The 23,288-nt window shown below is 36.4% G+C and overlaps 1 long non-coding RNA gene across 1 annotated transcript in view; it reads left to right on the forward strand.

Annotated features, from left to right (window-relative positions):
• The window catches only part of LOC137622226 (uncharacterized), a 142,541-nt gene that overhangs the window by 74,071 nt on the left and 45,182 nt on the right, over positions 1-23,288 (forward strand). The gene's annotated exons all lie outside the window — the stretch shown is intronic.

Consider the following 23,288-nt stretch of genomic DNA (forward strand, 5'->3'; position numbering starts at 1 on the left):
TAACGTTAAAGGGTTTTTCTCATGGTAAATATGAATAATGAAAGGCCTGCCCAGCGGAACAACCCTCACCAGGAAGGACTGGATAACCCTAAACTCAGCTAGGGTGATAACCGCCAAAAATGGGGATTACCCACCTGCCCCCTATGCCCAAGGGGGCAACACCTTTTTGTATTGTTAAACAGTGATTGAGCTATGACCACAAATGAAGACCACTGCTTGTGCTTAATATGGGATTTCATGTTATAAGAATCTCTCTCTCTCTCTCTCTCTCTCTCTCTCTCTCTCTCTCTCTCTCTCTATATATATATATATATATATATATTTATATATACTGTATATATGTATATGTGTATATATATAATATATTATATTATATTATATATATAAAAGAGGAAGTTGAGAGTAAATGTGGGCAATGCTAAATAATGATACAAGAGTTATGGAACGGCGATGATGCAGTGATTGCTGGTTTGGTTGAAAAATGAAAGTGGTTGATTACTGTTGTTAAATATGGGATAGTACATATTTGGGATAATTTCACGTTTATACAAGAGGTGAGTTTCTGAAAAGACGAATTTAGTTATTTAGAAAGACTCAAAAGTGGTATATAAGCCGTATATATATATATATATATATATATATATATATATATATATATATATATATATACTGTATGTGTGTATATATATATAATATATATATATATATATGTATATATATACATTATATATATGTATATATAAATATATGTATATATATATATATATATATATATATATATATGCTTTTTTCTATTTGTGTGAAACCTTATTGAATTTCATTTAAAAAAAAAAAAGATGGGAAGGCATTTGACATCTTTTTAGAAGAAATACCCGCTTAAAAGTTTGAAAAATCCTGTGAGATTTGTATTTTTTGTAGTGTTAGAAATAAATGGAGATTGCAGTATGAGAGAAAGGGAAAGTAAAAATTTAAGATTGAAAATGAACAAGTATATTAGAAAACTCAAAAACAGTATTTGTTGGGTAAAAGATAATTCAGAAAGAAATTACCTGATAGGGATCTGCTTTCATTTGTATAGAAGAGGGTAGAAGAAGATCACATTTGAATGATAATACAGATAAGAGAATGCATTTAAAGTTTTGAATACTATGGTGTTGTAAAATGTGTGTATACATGGTCATGCTTTCGGGAAGACACGCAAGGATATATGTAGTTTATTTTTTTTCTTTTTCTTTTTATTTGGTTTTGCTATCGTTTTGATAATAGACAATTTAAATTTTATTGTCTAATAAAGATACTTCTCTTAAATAACAAATGAGGATTGTTAAACAAAACTATTCCGATGTCAAGGAATATATTTAGAATATTTCAGCTGTTTCTGCTGTTAGTGACCATTTTAATTATTACTACAACCATGGTAATTTCGGGATAAATATGATTGTAAGTATATATCTAAGAATTGTGGATATATAATTTTGTTGTCATAAAAATTCAAATATATTAGGAGGAATTTTCTTTTCATTATTGCATCTTTTTGGTTATGGCTTATTTCCTGTGGATAAAATACCATCCATGAGTTTTTGGTTTGTAAGTAGAAAACTTGTTGATGAAATCATTTGCATTAACGAACAGAGAGTATAGGTCAGACAATGGTGGTTGGGCATACAAGCGATGCTAGTTCTCATTGTATATGAAGAATTGTAGATCTTAGTTGGAAATTGAAATTATCAACTGAATTATTTTTTCTGATAAACCTTATCATAAGTAGACAGCGTAATATTAAATTGTTAACTTTATGTCCGTCAGGACTTTTACCAAGCAAAATCTTGTACGGTATTAATTTTACTTACAGAAAAATACATTAGCTAGTTATATTTTTCCTGTCACTTATATTATCTAACAATCAATATTGAGGAAATAATATTTTTATTCTTCTATTATGCATTGTTCATTATAAATATTTTACTTCATCAAGGTACCTTAGATATGTTTATTGATTTATCGTTGTAGTAAAAGGGGGGATTTAACATAGATTCAACGTAACGATGAATAGGTCTCTTTCATCTTGTCTTCAAAGAATGATTACTGGATTTGCCTTTGACAAGCTTTGTTTTGCCATATTAGTTACAGCATTATTGACGTTGAGTTCACTCACAGAATAGTTAATGATTTCATCCCTAATGATAATTATGAAACTCATCCTTGTAGATGTTTTCACGTTTAATTTCTTTATTATTTAAGATTTTAATTTACTGCCTGAGGTGTTCTTCAAGTTTGGTACATAGATTTTAACTTTTGACATTTCCCTCAATTCTTCTATTTGGAACCTTATTCTTTATTCATAATATCAAGTTTAAAACCTATATTTCACGTAAATCCTTCAGTATATAAAAGTGGAATAGGTTCTCTATTTTCATTCTATTACTATGAAAGACCCAACGGACAGCATTTATTCATTAATGGACTCGGAATTTGAGAATGAGCGATTCTTGTAATGACTCGCGAAGGGTGAAATGACGTTAAACAGATGGCTTCCATTTAGCTGAGCATATGCTGTGCACGAATGGGATTACTAGAATGCAGGATATTCAATGTAATTTTCCAGAAGTGAAGAGAGACACAAAACATTTGCAAGTAGCCTATTAAATTTGACGGTAGCATTGCAACAAAGATTGGGTTTCATGTACGTGTTAGTGTTTCTCGATTATATGACAAAATCACTAGTGTTGCTCTTATTGCTGTTGTTATTTCAATGATAATGTATATCATTATTATTATTATTATTATTATTATTATTATTATTATTATTATTATTATTATTAGTGCTGTCACCATACAAGAATTAAGTAAATAGTTAAAACGTTAAAATAAATATGTTTTAAGAACTAGATTTGAACCAATAAGGAATTGAAACTTAATTATATATGATAGATTTATGTATTACAATAATTTTATATATATTTTCAAGAGGTAAACATACTACCTTTTATTGATTCATTGTTAAGTTTGTCCCTAAAATGTCATTGTTAAGTTCATCCCTAAAATGATATTGCTTGGGAAGTTACTTTAAATACTCAGGGTCATCTTGAATTTTATCAAAATAGTTATTGGGAGATAAATGCCGCGTGCTTAACAATAGTCGATTTTGAAATGATTAAGGAGAATGAATTTTCCCTTTTAAGACTGTGTTGTATGCGGTTTTTCATTTGCTTTCCTCACTGAAATGAACAGTAATAAAGTAGTATGATAAAGGGACATGGAATATTAATTATACTCTTCTGTTGTAATATTGGAAGGACTGCTAGGAAGGAGCTTAGGTAAATTTTCCAAATTATATCTTCATTAGGACCTTGGAATCACGTCCTGTGAGACGGTCTGTCAAGAGGGTTGCCGTTTCTCTTGACTGTCTAATATCAAATTAATCACCCTTATTAGAAGAGGAATCAGCTTCTCCAAACTTATGCTTAGGGATTCACTTGCTACAGCTGTAACTGAATACTTTTGACCTCAGCTTTATTTCGGATTACGTCTAGATAATGTATTAGGATGGCATTTGACCTCAGCTTTATTTCGGGTTACGTCTAGATAATGTATTAGGATGGCATTTGACCTCAGCTTTATTTCGGGTTACGTCTAGATAATGTATTAGGATGGCATTTGACCTCAGCTTTATTTCGGGTTACGTCTAGATAATGTATTAGGATGGCATTTGACCTCAGCTTTATTTCGGGTTACGTCTAGATAATGTATTAGGATGGCATTTGACCTCAGCTTTATTTCGGGTTACGTCTAGATAATGTATTAGGATGGCATTTGACCTCAGCTTTATTTCGGGTTACGTCTAGATAATGTATTAGGATGGCATTTGACCTCTGCTTTGTTTCGAGTTATGTATAGATGAGATATTAAGATGGCTTTTTTGTCAGCCCTTTTCATTATAAATAGTGGTCATGCTCCCCTATTAATCATCCACATTATTTTGACCCAAATTGACATTGTTCCAAAATTTCTGAGAACCTCAAATATTTATGCTCTTAATTTTAATTTCATTTATTTTAACTTATATTTACCGTAGCATTAATTGATTATAGATTTCTTGTAAATGATTTTGTTGCTTATTTGGCTTTTTTATGTTATTTTTTCTGTTTTCAGCGTGTTTCCCTCCTTCTTCACCATTCATTTTCTAATGTATCCTTCTTTACTTTTAATTTCCTCATTTTTTCATTTCCTCCTTGCCCTTTTTCTTTCCCGTCGTTGATATTTTCTCTGGCTTCGTTTCATTCTCCCCTCATGTTTTCATTTTCGCGCTTTAGTTATTTTATATTGTTTTTTGTTTATATATTAATTTTCTGCAACATCGTTTTCATTGTCCTAAGCAATCTCTTGCTTTCTTATTCTCCCTCTTGTCTTTTTTTATTTCCTTCCTCTCTCTCTCTCTCTCTCTCTCTCTCTCTCTCTCTCTCTCTCTCTCTCTCTCTCTCTCTCTCTCTCTCTCTCTCTCCTCATTTTCACTCTGATATTTTTCTTACTGATTATTTCCTGCTATCTTCATTTTCTGATGGTTTCCCCCGTGCCCCACTTCCTTTCTTTCTTTTCTCTTTATTTCAACCTACATTCTTCCTCTGACCTTTCATCTCCTATTTAGTTTTCGAATCTTTCCTTCCTCCCTTTTATCATTTTTTCCCTCGTGTTTTTTCTTCCTCCTCACTTTCTCATTTTGCCTCTATTCGTTTTTCTTTCCCTCCTGTTTTCACCTGCTTTCCACAGTTAGTTTTCTCTCAATTCCACCAGTTTTTTATCTTTCTTCACTTTTATTTTCTTATTTTCTCCTCTTGTCATTTCTCACACTGTTCTTTTCTTTTCCACTGATCTTTTTTCCTTTTTATTGTCATTACTCATTTGTAGTTTTTGTCCACGTTTACGCTTCCTATTCTCTACCTTCGGATATTTACTATTTTTACTTCTGGATTTATACTTACTCCTAATTTTTCTCATCTACTCTATTGATTTTTTCGTCCCTTTGTAGTTTTTGAGTTTCTCGTTCAGTTTTTCATAATTTTTTCTCATCCTCCCATCTGGTTAGTTTTTCCCCTACATCTATTTTTTGTATTTATCACATGTTCGGTTTCCTCCTTCCGATTTTCCTTATTTTTTCCCTTGTCTGTCTTTTCCTTTTCCCCTATTTTTTCTCGATTTCCCTCGAGTGACTTTCTCCGTCACCTGTATTTTTTCTCATGTCCCCCATTATTTGTTATCTTCCTCATAGTTTTTTTTTTTTCATTTCTCCCTTTGCTTGTTTTTCAATCATCTGTATTTTCTTCTCATCCTCCTGATTTTAATTTTTCAAGTTTTTCGTTATTTATCTTATATCGCCTATATTCCATTTTCCCATGTTTTTCTCATTTTCCCCTCTGAATTTTTTTCCTCATGTTCATAATTTCAATTTTGATCTGAGCTGAATTAGATACGAGCATCTCTTTTATTCATGCCCATGGTTGTCGTATTGAAGAAAAAGCAATTATTCCAGTAAAATCAATATTGTTAGATATGCATCCTTTTTAATGTATTATCGGTTTATATGTCTCCATTGTTTCATTTCATAACAATCGTTTTCATAGTCGATTACTCCGAAGAGATTATTTATTAGTGATTTCGAAGTATTGAAGGAACCTCCAGGAAACGACGAATATTTCAGCACCAAAAGGCTGCCTTTCGACTCTCCTTGGTAGGGACACAAATAGATGCTGAGGATCACTTTGCTTGACAGGTATTGCCTTCGCCGTCTTACACTATTTCTCACTCGGAAGCTTTGGGTATAACAAGCCTTGGACTACGAAAGAAAGAGAAAGAATAACGCGAGGAAATGCTCTTATTTGCGTTCATTGTTGAATGCCTTTTTATGCCAGAATAGATGAAGTTTTGTTTTAAATTTTTCGTAAAATTTTTAAAATGTCGTTAATGCTCTCTCTCTCTCTCTCTCTCTCTCTCTCTCTCTCTCTATATATATATATATATATATATATATCCTGAAATATATTATTCATGAAACGATAACAAACCTTCAATGCGACTCCTCTTTGCGTTATATTGCTTTAGTGAATAATAACCCCCTTCCTTCTCTCTCTCTCTCTCTCTCTCTCTCTCTCTCTCTCTCTCTATATATATATATATATATATATAGAGAGAGAGAGAGAGAGAGAGAGAGAGAGAGAGAGAGAGAGAGAAGGAAGGGGGTTATTATTCACTAAAGCAATATAACGCAAAGAGGAGTCGCATTGAAGGTTTGTTATCGTTTCATGAATAATAACGGCAGTTCCATTCCGGAGAGAGCCATTGATACCCTGGTCATAAAAACTTTGACGGAAAACGTTCCTTAATAATGAAAAACTAACACAGCTAACCGGTGAGTGGTTGGACTACTTGCCTGGCTCATCGTTGCTGTCGGATTTAAACGAAAGATAATGTTTGTAAACGGTATTGCCTATCACGTGTGGAAGTTTATGAGGTAACAGTCTCTCTCTCTCTCTCTCTCTCTCTCTCTCTCTCTCTCTCTCTCTCTCTCTCTGTAAATAACGTCTGTTGTCAGAGACCTTTACCAATACCCAAGTTTTTTTTCGGAACTCCTTGTGCAATTTGTATAGTATAGATCTGTATTGTTTCCTGTTATCCAATGAATTTTTTTTTTTTCAAAATACAAACTGCTTAGGATTATCTACTGCCATCCTTCTACTGCCACTCATCGTCGCTCTATCAGTTAATGATTACTTCCCACAGTCATCGTTGCGCTTTCAGTCAATGAATACTTCTCACAGTGATCGTTGCTCTGTCAGTCAATGAATACTTTCCACTGCCATTGTTGCTCTGTCAGTCAATGAATACTTCCCACAGCCATCGTTGTTCTGTCATTCAATGAATACTTTCCACAGTCATCGTTGCTCTGTCCGTCAATGAATACTTTCTCACAGCCATCGTTGCTCTGTCAGTCAATGAATACTTCTCACAGTGATCGTTGCTCTGTCAGTCAATGAATACTTTCCACTGCCATTGTTGCTCTGTCAGTCAATGAATACTTCCCACAGCCATCGTTGTTCTGTCATTCAATGAATACTTCCCACAGTCATCGTTGCTCTGTCCGTCAATGAATACTTCCCACAGTCATCGTTGCTCTGTCAGTCAATGAATACTTCCCCACAGTCATCGTTGCTCTTTCAGTAAATGAATGCTTCCCACAGTCATCGTTGCTCTGTCAGTCAACGAATACATTCCCACAGTCATAATTGTTCTTTCAATCAATGAATAATTCCCGCAAGCACTGTTGCTCTGTCAGTCATTGAATACTTCCAAGTCATCGTTGCCCTGTCATTTAACGAGTACATCCCACAGTCATTGTTGCCCTGTCAGTCAGTGAATAGTTCCCACAGTCATCGTTAATTTGTCAGTTAACTGATAATTCCTACAATTATCCTTGCTCTCCTAGGCAACGTATTTTTACATTTAGTGTTGCTCTGTCAGTAAACGGATACTTTCCTTCAGTTATCCTTGTTTTGCCAATCAACTTGTACTTCCTATAGTCACCCGTACTAATCAATGAATACCTCCTATAGTCATCCGTGTTATGCCAGTCTATAGATTCTTCCCTATTACCTGCCTTGCGTTCAGTGTATAGATACTTCCCTACCGCCATCCTTGCTCTGCAAGTCTACGTATAGTTTCTGTAGTCACCATTACAGTGCTTGTCAACAGATGCTTCCCACAGTCATCCTTTGTCTGCCTGTCTATAGCCATACATGTTCTGCCATTCAACTGTTACTTCCTGTAATCATCCACGCTCTGCCAGTCAGCAGATACTTCCTAGTTATCCTTGTCCTGCCAGTCTACGGATATTTACAACAGCAATCCATACTCTGTTCTTCCATTCAAAGGATACTTCTTATAGTCATCATCGCTCTCATTCAGTCAGTGAGATACTACCGCTAGAGAGTTATGGGTCCACACAGTACTACATTGGATTCTTCTCTGTCCTCATACACCTGACAACACTGTACCAACCGTGTGTCACACAATTGTACATAATTATTTTGTATATATTATGCTTGTATCTGCGCTCTTCCCTCGCACTAAAAAGAACCTGAATGATCATGTCTCCGATTTTGCTCTGTAACATTGTCTGTCTCTCGAACATGTTATGTCCTGTTGCCTTGAGGTTTTGTATATAAAGGAGAGAGTTCCTTAATAAACAACTCAGTTGATTGCATCCTGCCTTTGAGTTCACAACCCTCTCTCGGCCCGTCACATTGGTGACCCCGGAAGTCGACTCGCTCCCACTGCCTTCCACCCCCACCCCCTCGCCCCTTCATTGTTGGTACTATGGCGAACTCTACGGCAGTTGGTGCTGCGGCCGCTCCATTCAAACTTTCATCGTTTGGCAGCGGAGAGGCTTTTGCTTGGTTTCAGCGAGTAGAAGTCCAATTTCGTATCAGGGCGTGACTCGCTCAACCACCAAAGCGGATTATGTTCTCGCGGCGATACCCGAGGACACCTTCCCAGAAATATCCGACTGGCTTTGTGAACAAGGAGACACCCCAATAGCGTATGACGCCCTCAAAACATACCTTCTGCAGCAGTACTCGCCGTCGCCAGCCGCCCGTATAGCAAAGCTTTTTCAGCTCTCGCAACAACTGTTGGGGGACCAAAGGGCTTCGCTTGCCCTCAGGGAAATGACCAGTATCGCTCGCCTTCAACCTGCCGCAGACGGCTCTCCTCGTGAGGTGAACCTACTTCGTGCCCTTTGGATACGCCGTTTACCCGAACCTGTACGCGCTGCCATACCCGATGTCGATAGTTTACCCATAAAGGACTTGATGACCAAAGCCGACGCCCTTATGGACAGCCACTTCAAGACCTCCATCAACGCCTCCCCCCCTGACGACGAGGATTTCTATTCAACGTCAACCGAAGCTGAAATGAATGCCGTAGGACATACACGCCTACCCCGTGACGTGCCGAAGCGGCGACAAAGCCGCCCACCACCCACCAATCGCTCGCGCCCCAACGAACGACTTCTACAGCCACTTACTACCTCCCATCCCCGGCAGTTTTGCTACTACCACTTCAGATTCGGGGCAACCGCGAAGAAATGTGCCAAGGATTGTCAGTGGCCAAAAAACGTGTAAGTAGGCCATCGCTTGTGGCGGTGGCCTCCCGTGTTTCTAATCTTTTCTTTTTACAGGCTGCAGGAACGGGCGTGCGATTTTTGGTAGACACGGGTGCTTGTCGTTCTCTTTTGCCAAGGAAATTCTTCAAGGCACGACGTAGTCTGTCTACATCTGCCGACGTCCGCTTGGTAGCTGCCAACGGATCTGCGATACCCACCTACGGTTACGAGAACCTCACATTATCGTTCGGAAACGGTAAATTCAATTGGAAGTTTCTCGTTGCTGACGTCACAATGCCAATCCTCGGTGCGGATTTCCTCTCTCATTTCCACCTTCTGGTCGATGTCGCCCACCGACGATTGGTCAACGCAGACTCGTACTTGTCGACACCTCTTCAACCCGCCCCCTCTAACCTCGCTCTCCACATCAGCGCACCCACGGATGCCTACGCCCACCTCCTCACGTCGTACCCGGAAGTTTTCCGTCCAGAACTTCGCCAAACGACCACGGTTCCTGCCAAGCACGGTATTTATCACCATATCAAGACGACGGGACCCCCAGTCTTCGCAAAATTCAGACGTCTGGCACCGGAACGATTGGCAGCCGCCAATCAGACGTTCGCCGAAATGGAGGAAATGGGCCTTTGCCAAAAGGCCTCCAGCCCATGGTCGTCACCCTTACACATCGTTCTGAAGAAAGACGGCTCCCTCCGTCCGTGCGGGGATTACAGTCGCCTGAACATGCAAACAGAACCGGATCACTACACCCTCCCAAACATTGCCGACGTGACCTCCTACCTGCACAAAGCGAAGGTTTTCTTTACGCTCGACCTCCTGAAGGGGTATTATCAGGTGCCTATGAACCCAGAAGACATCCCCAAGACTGCCATCACCACTCCGTTTGGTACATACACCTTCAATTACTCCTGTTTTGGCCTTCGTAATGCTGGGGCAACGTTTCAACGTCTCATGGATGGCATCTTAGGGGACCTCCCTTTCTGTGTATGTTATGTGGACGACATACTTGTGTTCTCCTCCTCAAAAGAGGAACACCTCCGTCACCTGCGCATCGTGCTCGACCGCCTGCAACAAAATGGCCTTGTAGTTCGGTATGACAAGTGTACCTTTGGCGCCAACGAAGTGTCGTTCTTAGGGCACCGTATCACTCCTGAAGTAGTCCATCCCCTCCCTGAGAAGTTAGCAGCCGTTCAGAACTTCCCCGCGCCCTCGACCGTCAAAGCTCTGCAGGAATTCTTGGGCATGATCAACTATTATCACCGTTTTCTGCCAGCCATTGCCGCCACTCTTGCTCCCTTCTACGCCTCCCTCAAGGGCAAGGCAAAGGACCTGAAGTGGGGTCCCTTTCAAGAAGCAGCCTTCTGCAATGCAAAGAAGGCCCTATCAACTGCTGCGGCTCTCACTTTTCCTATCCCACACGCCCCTCTCCTTCTCTCCACCGATGCCAGCGACGTCGCTATTGGTGCAGTACTCGAGCAGGCGGTCAAAGGCTCGGCCCGCCCATTGGCCTTCTTCAGCAGAAAACTGTCCAAGGCAGAATCGGGTTATTCTACCTTCGATCGAGAATTGCTGGCGGTGCACTTGGCTGTCCATCACTTTCGCCATTTCTTAGAAGGTACGCCCTTCGTCATTCGCACAGACCACATGCCTCTGGTGCACGCCTTCACTCAACAGTCTGACGCCTGGTCCGCCCGTCAACGCCGACATCTCTTCGCCGTGGGTGAATACAATTGCACCCTCCAATACGTCCCTGGGAAAATGAATCCCGTTGCCGATGCCCTGTCAAGAAACACGTTGGCTGCCGTTCATCTGGGATTGGATTACAACGCCCTGGCTGAAGCCCAACGACAGGATCCAGAGTATCAAGCTTGTAGGACATCCTGCACGTCCCTCCGTTGGGAAGACTTTCCCCTCGAAGACTCCAACACCACCCTCCTCTGTGACGTCAGTACTGGTAGACCGCGACCTTGGATTCCTGCTCCCATGCGCCGACAGGTGTTTGATTTCATTCACGGCCTTTCACATCCCTCGTGCCGTTCTACTGCACAGCTGCTGAAGGCAAAGTTCATTTGGCACGGCATTTCTAAGGATGCTAAGGATTAGGTCCGCGCCTGTACTTCTTGCCAAACTTCCAAAGTACATCGACACACGGATTCAGGAGTGGGCACCTTTCCTCAACCTCAGCGTCGTTTCGCACACATTCACGTCGACGTTGTAGGCCCCCTACCCACATCACAAGGACATCGTTACCTGTTTACCGTCATCGACCGCTCCACTCGTTGGCCTGAAGCCATTCCCATGGAAACTGCAACGTCCGCCTCATGTACATCTGCCTTACTCTCTGGATGGATTTCAAGATTCGGTATCCCTGAGCATATTACTTCTGACAGGGGAACCACTTTCACCTCTCAATTGTGGACGTCATTAGCGAATCTCCTGGGCATCGTCTTGGGTTAGAGTTCTCTTGCTTTAGGGTACACTCGGGCACAATATTCTATCTAATTTCCCTTCCTCTTGTTTTGTTAAAGGTTTAAAATTTGTATAGGAAATATTTATTTTAATGTTGTTACTGTTCTTCAATTATTTCCTTGTTTCCTTTTCTCACTGGGCTATTTTCCATGTTGGGGCCCCTGTGCTTATAGCATCCTGCTTTTCCAACTAGGGTTAGCAAGTAATAATAATAATAATAATAATAATAATTATTATTATTATTATTATTATTATTATTATTATTATTATTGTAAAGTCATCCTTGCTCTGCTCTTTATCGCTAGGACTAGAAAGTGTGGATGGGGTGGGTTTAATTCTTAGGTGATCTTGATGTCCATTATTTTAGCCATATGTTTCTCATCTTATTTGCTCCCTTTAGTCGTGGCAATTCTTTAACTTTGTCTCTCCTCTATTTTACCGTCCCTACCAAGTTCCTTGAACGTCCATCATTGTGTTTCGGAGGAATTGAATTTTAATATCAATTTCCCTGTAAGTTTTGACAGTGATTGTTAAGGATACCAACCACAACTGAAGTGAAGTGCTGACACAAGAGTATTTTCTCTGCGTAAATATGCTATGAGAGTCGACAAAATTAGAAATTGGCAAGAGCAGTCAATGCTTCGTATTTGTTTTTTTGTAAACTAATTAATAATTAGTATCTAGAATTACATTTTGAGGGATTAATGTCAAAACTCATAGCTTTGATGTTTGAGGAAAAAGTTTCAAGTTAACCAACTTAGAATTAATATCGTCACCTAACTTGGATATGCTTAATATCTTACGATTTGAATCTTACAATACTTTTTTCGTGGAACGCATTATTGTCAGAAAACCCTTCATGAAAAGTAGTTTACCCTGTGAACGAGATATGAAATTGCTTGAACATTCTTATTTAGGATCCATATAGGCGTTGACTATGTAGATTCCTTTTATATTTAAGATAAAAGAGACAAAACACCGTTGTTATGACCAAGATGCATGTAAAAGTGATCGCTTAAATCTCTTGATTTTTCGAGGTCTTTCGATATTTGTAATCAGATTTTGTCATTCCTTTTTTGCATTTATTCAGTATTTACTTCTATTGTTTTCTTCTTTTTGGCGGGTGGGGGGGGGGGGGGGGGTTTAGAGCATTCTCGAATTTTAATTAGACACAGGTCAGGTACAATTAAAACTTTTTACTTCTGCTGATCCAATCAATGAACTATGTACGTGGTAGTTAGTTTAGTGTGGTGAGCGATACTCCAACGATGGAAAAGGATATGCTATTAGCAGCTTTATTCCAAAATAATTTTTGAGAACTTGAAGATAATACCCTCTGAACGCCCACCCTAAAAGAGAAATGAGCGCAACTTCAACTGTCTTTTTTAAATATTACTGAAACCCAGGTTTGTTTCATGTTTGACAGTTCTCGCAAAATTCGTTATTAGTGGATTTAATTTTCAGTTTCATTATATTTTCTGTATTACGTGTTTTTATAGTATTTTGGGTTAAACATGAAGCTAAATTTCGAATTCATAGATTTCATCGTTTTTTGTTTTGTCGATATGTTTAGTACCTATGGTTTTCCTTTAGTCAGAGGTCTCAGTGAGGCTAAGGTAGTACAATTTCCTATGTATTTTGAGATGAATTGTAAAAAACATGAGGTTTGTTGGTGGGGGGGGGGGGGGAAGCAAGCGGGGAAGGTTGGTGAAGGAAACAATAGCGGTGTCCTTTAAAAATGGGAACGTTATAGGGATAAGGAGAACAGAAGCATGCTTAGAATTACCAATCTTGCTGTAGAGGAAGAGAAATATTCACCACCGGTCTATACAAGAAATTGAAGAAGTGATGGTATGTAGTATGTTAACTTGTCCCCTATATAGAAAAAGGACATTTTTGTCAAAGTAAGCATTCAATTTCCAAGTTTTTTCTTGCTTGTTCGGCATTAAGGTACAGGGAATTCAGAAGTTCTCGACACAAAACGGATGACCAGCGATTGTCGACAGAGTTTTGAATCCGACTGAATGTTGTGTAAATAGTACCTGGTATTGAATGGAGAGCAGAAAGAGGGTCTGGATGGGGCTTTAGTTTGTTGGGAGGCATGTCCTGATGAGTCCATCGGGATATGGATCTGTCATCAACAATTATTAGACCCTGCATATTTACATGGTATTGGCATTAGATAGATAGCTACAAAAATTGCATGTAACATTTTCTACTTGAGTGTTCTTTAATTCAAAGTATATTTATTTAATTCATTTACGTGGATAATAACTTTGCTTTTCTTGACTTGCCAAGAATAATGAGTGAGTTTTGTAAGCAAACAAAACTTTCGACTTGCTAAAGCTTCGCCCCACTACAACTGGAGATACGGAAAAAAATATATTTGCTTTTCTATTTCGTAAACTACCCACCTCTCGGTATGCAAACACTATCACTGAAGCCGATTGTAAAATATTTTACCCAAGAAGCATATTTTCTGTATCTCATTAGGGAATTAAAGAAAAATTGCCTACGCGTGTGCCAAATGTACGTACATAATGGGTCACTGAAACTGAAAATAGAATTATTTTCATCGCTATTAGAATCAAATGCATATTCAATATAGATGAAAGAAAGCACGGTATTTTTATTAATTGTAGATAAAGTTTGTCTCAGCAATAGGGAGCCATCAATTTTAGACAAGCAAAGATGCCGCAGAAAATTCCCAAAGGTACCTTGCTCTCTTGAGTTCATCTTTCTGTTATTACCAAGGTGGCTGTTAACATGCTGACCAATGCTCTTATGGGCCTTTTACCTTCCTTTTATGCGTTCTGCTTTGCTGAAGGAATTTTTGCTTCTTTGCCTGCATATTTAGGTTTCTTCCTTTATGGCAAGAAATGGCACTGCAGTTCGGGGTGGGGTGGGGGAGGGGGGTGGCTAAAAATAAGGTTGCATGGACTGAATATTTGTTATGAGATTGTTTATTTTCATATTTTTTTTCTCTCTTATTGTTACCGTGGCTGCTGTACGCGTTGGTGATTCTGATTTTACTACCGGGTTGCGTGACTCAATATATATGAGTTGTTATTTTTGGTGTCAACTGTTCACTTTTATTTTAATCATGATTATTTTTGTCGTCATTATTATTATTATTATTATTATTATTATTATTATTATTATTATTATTATTATTATTATTATTAATATTGTTGTTGTTGTTGTTTTTGTTGCTGTTGTGTTATGTATTCTAAGGAACAAAGAATTTTTATCAGCTCTAAAGGGCACAGCAGATTAATATACATACACGCGGACGCACGCTTGCACACACACAAATATATATATATATATATATATATATATATATATATATATATATAAATATATATATATATATATATATATATATATATATATATATATATATATATATGTATGTATCTTTGTATCTCTTTGTATCTTTGTATTTAGGAGTGAGCTACATAAGTCCTATTCATTTGTAAGTTTTCCTTTCTAGTAGTAAACTTCAATGGTGATGTTCAGTTTCTGTGTAAACCGCAAAGATATCAGCCTTAAACCAATGAGAGTGTGCATTTTCTCTGTTGCATATAAGATGACCTGCCTTTATTTATTTATATATATATATATATATATATATATATATATTTGGTTGTTTGTCTGTGAGCAGGATTACGTCGAAATTTCTTGACGGATGCTCACCAAATTTTCACAGTGGAAATTTTGAAGGTGATCCAGATGAAGATCGAAATTCTAGTTATTATTGTTATTGCTATTCTGTAGATCCATTCACGGTCAACATATGAAAAAGGTAAAGCTTGGTCCGTAGACTTGCGTACAATGTTGATAATCTTCATTGGTGGAGGTCTGAAGTCTCTGATTGCTCTTTCTACTTGTTTATATATGCAATAGCTTAGTAATTAGGCATAAAGAGACTTACATATATAGATGCAGCGGGAAAAGTTACATGGGATTATGTACGATGAATATATTTTGCTCATACTTAATAACATGAAGGCATTCACCTGGCCATTAAAGTTTTGCATCTTCTTATTTTAGATTAATTTCCTGGAACTTTCTCTCTGCAAACGGGCAATGAATGCGTCAGGGGCATAATTAGGATTCATTTAAATCCTGCAGTGAATGCAAATGAGACCAGTGAAGACGCGAATGAGGAAACTTTGACTGTTATTAATGTTACTTTTTTCTTATTTCTTACTTCAAATTGGTTCTGAATTTTTGCGAGAAGCGTTGAATTTCCTAAAGAAGTCTCGAATATAGGTTTATTTAATTGTAGGTTAACACAAAAAGTTTATATGCCGGTATTTTGGTGAATTTGGAATTTTAAAGTTTTTGCTGTGTAAGTTTCATTTCTCAAATAGCCACAGTTTATAGACACAGTTTATCATTATTGGATCCAGGCAATATGTTTTAGATATTGGAGATGAGGTACAGATAAAATTCAATGGAAATATAATTAAGCCAATGACGACTGTGAAAAATTTAGGTGTTCATTTCGATCGGTACATGAACTTTAACTATCACATAGACGAAATGTATAAAAAGGTAATGGGTACTCTTATATACTTGAATAGAGTAAAAGATCATTTTGAGTCAAGTACTCGCAAGATAGTCGTCCAGTCACTAGCTTTAAGTTTTATAAAATATTGCTTAAAAGTTTGGGGATGTACTAACAAATCACAGCTACAAAGAGTACAAAAGCTGCAGAACTTTGCAGCAAGAGTGGCTGTTGGCAACGTTAGAAAGTTTGAACATGTAACTCCACATTTAAAGGAATTGGAATGGTTGAAAATAAGAGACCAGTATACTCTTGACATGTGCACTATGGTATATAAAGCTTTAAATGATAAAATTCCAGATTGGTTATACAGTTACCCACCTGTATCTTTATTCAGTAATGTCACTACACGCCAAAGGGATGTTTTGTATGTTGCAAGACATAAAACTAGTATTGGCTCAAGGCAAATCAGAGTCCGAGGTCCAGTGTTGTATAATAAACAGCCCCGTGAAATGAAAGAAGCAGGCTGTGTCTATTTTTAAGTCAAAACTAAGGAATTTACTTTTAACAGTGTCTTAATTGTTCTTTTAATCATTAGTACTTTGTTCTTAGATTTTAATCTGGCTTATTTTTATGTCTTTTACTACTGATAATATATTGTAGTTTTTAAAACCAAGTATCCTAATTTAAAATGGGTTCTGAGTCTGTACATATTTGTTGGGACTTATTGAAATCTTATGACTATCTGATTTTTACTACATATCCTATTTTTTTAGAACTGTCTTAGTTTATTTTATTGCCTGTACGTATTTTTATATACTTATTTATTGATAATTTATAACTATTTGGATTTCTATTTAAAGCTCATTTTACCTATGACTGTCTACTTTTATACATAGTTTCAAATAGTTTCCTATGGTATTTATATTGTTGCTATTTTTAATGATTTCGATATTTTTAACCTATACCAAGTTTTATGTATGACTTAAATTCAAATGTTTTATACTGATATGGCTACTTATGTAGAATACCCAATGTACAATTGGAAATACAGTAAAGGATTATTATATATATATATATATATATATATATATATATATATATATATTTATATATATATATATATATATATATATATATATATATATATATATATATATATATATATATATATATATAAATGGAGATAGATTGGTCCTTACTGCCATGTCATTTCTTCTTGACCTCATTTTATAGACATACAAGTAAATTTTATGGTTCTTTTTATTGTAACTTTTTCGTTTAAACAATCATATTACTTTCATCTCAAGTCATTCCACTGATTCCTTCTTTTGTCGTGTCTTGGAGGCACATAGACTACTGTATGTGCCTATGTGGAAATAATTCAAAGAGCATCAGAGTTTCAAACGAATAGAAATTTCATTCCAGGTTGGCCGAACTATTGTCTAGAAATATTTAAGATTTCGCATGATGCTGATAGGTTGCTCAAAATTTACACCAAGGACCACACTATGCTGATGTCCTACGAATTTTCTTGCAATGCTATGTATCATATTAATATGATATATAGACTATATAATATTGTAACCACTCAACACATGATAAAGTTTTGCCTATTGTTTTGGCTGGGGATGTATCTTTTTATTCGGTTGTCAGGCAGGATGAGTATATGCTGTTTGTTGTGTTCGTGATAAGGATTTTTTGCTATTGGTCCGATATTGATGAGTGGCTTTACCCTTATGTTGAGAGAGAGAGAGAGAGAGAGAGAGAGAGAGAGAGAGAGAGAGAGAGAGAGAGAGAGAGAGAGAGAGAGAGAAAGAGGTTGATTTTTCTTTGTATTTTTAGGAACATCTAGTCTGAGCCTTTCCTGTATAATGAAAGAAAACTGAATCTTTTGAAAGTTATCTCTGAGCTATATGAAAGGGTAAGTTATGAGAGTTTTTTAATTACGGAATCTCTCTCTCTCTCTCTCTCTCTCTCTCTCTCTCTCTCTCTCTCTCTCTTAATATATATATATATATATATATGTATATATATATATAAATATATATAAATATATATATATATATATATATATATATATATATATATGTGTGTGTGTGTGTGTGTGTCTGTGTCTATGTGCGTGCGTATGTATGGAGGTGTGTGTGTAATATGTTGTAATCATCTAAGTTTTTCTACATAGAAAAAGGGTAGCGCCAGAAGAAATTACCCAACCCTATTTTACTAAGTAATTTAGGGGCGAGGATGCTAGTCCCACGCCTTACCCCATGGGAGTTCAAAGGCCTTACATGACAAAAATCTCTCATTTTTTTGTCGGTCATTAAACCAAGTTACAAGGCACAGTGTTGCTTCAACCTCCATGGTGGAAGGACTAGCGTCTGAGCAAACATGTTGCGGTCGGCTACAATGTGTTAGATTAATTTTTTCATCTTGAGCTGTTTGTCCCAATAGGGTATTGCTGAAAACAACTAAAAATGAAAACAGTTTAACTGTGACGGCAGTATTCAGACTTTTGACTGTTGAATCTTGGACGAAAACCCTGTGCAATCAAACAGCCTCAATATTATCGCTTCATAACCTACGCAGAGGGCTCGTTTAGCTAAGCATTGAACCCCCTCCTTCCATACATACAAATGTACTATTCCCACCTATTTTTAATGCTTTCTTTTGGTTACTGGATATTAATCCCTTTCCTTTCCAGTACAGTATATATTTCACACTATTAATCTCCACCGCCTTTCTAAGTCTTCCTCTAAACCTCCCTGTAACATCCATTGATTATACATTCGTCATTTAATTATCGTCGTTTATATTTTTTACAAGACCAGAAGACGTCAAAATAGATTATCCCCTATTAATATCATTTATGTCACATATATGACATAAACAATTCATTTCACCTGCTATATATCCTCTTTCGTTTCCATCACACTGAACAGTCACTCTTCGTTTCCATTAAATAAAGTTAGCTCAGTAATTATTTCATTTCCCTATCATTTACATGCACTCTGCTACATTTCTTGCTTCTCCTGTTCTGTGACTCACATCCTCTCCTGTCGTACCTTTATCATTCACACAAACTCTTAAATACTGATATCAGTCGATCATTTTATTCTTCCACTATCCTTACCCTTATCAGTGCTCATTGCATTCCAGTTTCCAGTATCTGCTATATCTTACTCTTGAACATTTTCTAACTTACTATTATCTTCAGTTTCACTTCACTGCCCCTAATCACGACAGTAGTCTCTGAAAATAATTTTGTTAGCCTACGAATTTGCATCTACTCTTCTTTATCCAACTTATTGCTTCACACGATCAATAAGGATATCTAATAGCCACTAGGATAAAACACCCTTGTCATAGATCCAATTTCACTTCACATCAGTCATTCTCCTTCTTAAATATTTTAACACGTGCTTAACTTCTGTCATGAAAACATTGAAACAATTTGAACAACTAATCATTTATAGCAAACGTTTTTATACCCTTCCGCACATGTGTCTTGTTGATTCTATCATGAGATAAAGAAATTCAGGCCCATACCCTCTTCGTTATAAACCCAAACTCAGCTTCTATCAATCCTTCCGTAATTTGTCCTACTTCATCGATCAAAACTCATAAAATGCACTTTCTTTAGTTACTAAGTAACAGTTTACCGCTATGATTCTTACAAGAACCACTTTCTCCATTACTTTCATTTAGCAGAAAAAATATTCCTCTCGTTCAAACATATAACGTCCAGGTTAGTCACGCATCCACACCGTATCAAAACATCCCACTTGTAATCTCGTAAAATTTTGGTGCGTTTCCATTATTTACCCTATCAAATAAATTCCCTTTATATATATATATATATATATATATATATATATATATATGTATATATATATATATGTATATTTATATATATATATATATATATATATATATATATATATATATATATATATATGTTATAAAGGTCTGTGTTTTATTCATCTATTTGTCGTTGTGATTGATTAGATTAGAGTTGGCGAAGTATAACTAAAATAATTTTTATCACTATTTTTTATGAATGTGTGATTGTATATTTAATTAAACATACATTCCTTAGCATAAAATAGATAAAAGTATTTGCTGTGATTCTTAAAGGCTAAGAAATAGTTTCAGAAGCCGTGGGGAATATGTGCCTCTAAATTATACCCTCGTTCTCGGCTTTTTCTCGAGATCGTTTTAAGTGGTCGCCCTCCTGGAATATGTCAAGGAGCTCCTCGATAGATCACAGCGAACTGTATCCGAAGTGTTGACTCCGAAACTTCCTTGACATACATATTAAAGTTTTTAAGTACAAGATCTCTCTCTCTCTCTCTCTCTCTCTCTCTCTCTCTCTCTCTCTCTCTCCATGTGGTGTTTTATTGAACTTGGTTGACTAAATAGGCTTTTATTGGGTCATTACCGCGTTGCATTTTATTATAGCTTATAGAACGTCACGCTATTAGTGTCAAAGAAATTAAGCTTTGGTAGATTGTTTTATACTGCCCCCTCCTCCTTTCATTCTTTCTTTACCTTTTAAACTCATGTTTCCCAGTTATGTGCTTTTTCAGTGGACTTTTTCCTGTCCCTCTTAGTTCGAAGATGTCCATAGAACTTGTGCATGTAGTTGGATATTCTCTGCCCATTATTTGAAGAAAAAGAAGAAGCTCTATGCAATTGGAGCGAAGATTAGAATCAATATAGTTTACATAAACAGCACATGAATATTAAGCATTGTTTATTGTTATAATGGTAAAGTCCAGATCACATATTGGTTACAAAATGTTAATTGGCGTTTTCATTGTTAACTATCTATGGAATAGAAATGCAGAAAAACATGTTTTAAATGATGTTTATATAGTTTGAATAGGTTTTAGCGACAAACAAAGACAGCATTGTGGAAAATGATAATAATTTTAAAAAATTGCATTAGAGAGACATTGATATGATTTCTTCGGCATGAACGATTATTTTTCCGAATTAAATCCGTTGTTTTACGTTAATTTTCTTACTCTTTTTCCCATGGATTAGAAAGAAAGAAAAAAAGACGGAAATTGTATTTTTGTCCGTTTACTTTATGGCATTCCACCGTCTTACATTTGTATCTTCTATTCATTTGCAATGGGGCATCAGAATGTCTATGTTTGGAATTTTATGTTGTTGTGTGAATATTTTGAAAGGCACCACGACTTTTGCAATAACATAATTTTTATCCTCGCAAATTTTTTTTAAATCAAATAAAATGTATAAACATGATTCAAAATAGTGGTATCTGAAATCCTATTTTACATAAAATGAATGATTTTTTTTTTATTTACTGGTGTTTAAACATTATTTGAAATTATTTATCCACGTTGCTTCATAATTTCTGAAACTTTTTATCTTTTGAGACATGTTTTCCTCCTTGTTATATATTTTGTTATTCAGATCTAGAATTTATAAGTACATATAACTACTTGTCAGTGGTCTACATTTAAGGAATATCAAATATCGTTGACTTAGAATTCTTCAAATTTCTTTTTCTGGTGTTAAAGTAAAAAATTGTCCAGAAGCAGTAATGAAGAAGGACGAATAACCAACGTTTACAATTAGTCGTTTGATCTGAGCTCTTGTATAATAAGTAAATACTATATGATAGATAGACTGATTCATTTTACCGTTTGGTATCATTTCTACATACATTAAAAATAGGTTAAGTAAAGCAGTTGCAATTAAGATGGGTGCACAGAAGGAATAATGATAGCAGTTTACATTCACAAGTTTCACATGTGTTTGGAATTTATAGAATCATGTCTTATTTTAAATTAGTAGATAGAGATGAATGTTCAGTTGTAAATTAAGAGGAAGGAATGTTCAAAATACGCTTTCATTGAGGTAAACAAGTAGGTGCTTTAAGTTAGCAGAAGACACGTTGGTGAATGGAGAGAACGGAAAGTGTGTAAAGGAAAAAGAGATATAAATAGAAACGATAACAGATAAAACGTGCAATTGAGCAGGAGACCAAATTTATTTGATGCATTTGTGAACATATACCTCTTTTATATTGATGAAACTATAAATGACCATTGATTTGCAAAGCGAGCTTCCACGAAGAGAATGTCACTGCATGAAAAGAGAAGAATGAATGATAATAAATTGACATAGATTAATAAACAAATTAATATCTACGTAGAGAAAAATTAATTCGTATCAGGAAAACAAACGCAGTGGTATATGATGCTTTTACACAGTATATACGAACAATATGAGCTTACGATTATCGTCATCTATAACACCCTTCAAATGTTTAAAATTAGACAGAAAAAAATATCCAATTTTCTAGAAAGTCCGGCAGTGTAGTACTTCAATACAGTATGGATACTAACACTGTAAAGCTAGTAGTATGCATAAGTTCTTTGTTTCAGGGAACTGAATGTCGTAGTTAAATTACTTGTTTAAATAGAGAGTTATGTGGTCCTGTGACTGGCCAGACAGTACTGCATTGGATCCTTCTCTCTAGTAACGGTTCACTTTCCCTTTGTCTACACATACACCAAATAGTCTGGCCTATTCTTTACAGATTCTCCTCTGTCCTCATTCACTTGACAACACTGAGATTACCAAACAATTCTTCTTCACCCAAGGGGTTAACTACTGCACTGTAATTGTCCAGTGGCTACTTTCCTCTTGGTAAGGGTAGAAGAGACTCGTTAGCTATGGTAAGCAGCTCTTCTAGGAGAAGGAAACTCCAAAATCAAACCATTGTTCACTAGTCTTGGGTAGTGCCATAGCCTCTGTACGATGGTCTTCCACTGTCATGGGTTAGAGTTCTCTTGCTTGAGGGTACACCCAGGCACACTATTCTATCTCGTTTCTCTTCCTTTTGTTTTGTAAAAGTTTTTATAGGAAATATATATATTTAAATGTCATTGGTCTTAAAATATATTATTTTTCCTTGTTTCCTTTCCTCACTGAGCTATTTTGCCTGTTGGGGCCCCTGTGCTTATATCATCTTGCTTTTCCAACTAGGGTTGTAGCTTAGCAAGTAATAATAATAATAATTATGAAGGAGAATCAAACAGAATATTGGGTGGGAAAAGAAAAGAACCTGATAAGATATCAGTATTCCAATAA

This window comes from Palaemon carinicauda, chromosome 2 (assembly GCF_036898095.1).
Source record: "Palaemon carinicauda isolate YSFRI2023 chromosome 2, ASM3689809v2, whole genome shotgun sequence".
Taxonomy (NCBI): Eukaryota; Metazoa; Arthropoda; class Malacostraca; order Decapoda; family Palaemonidae; genus Palaemon; species Palaemon carinicauda.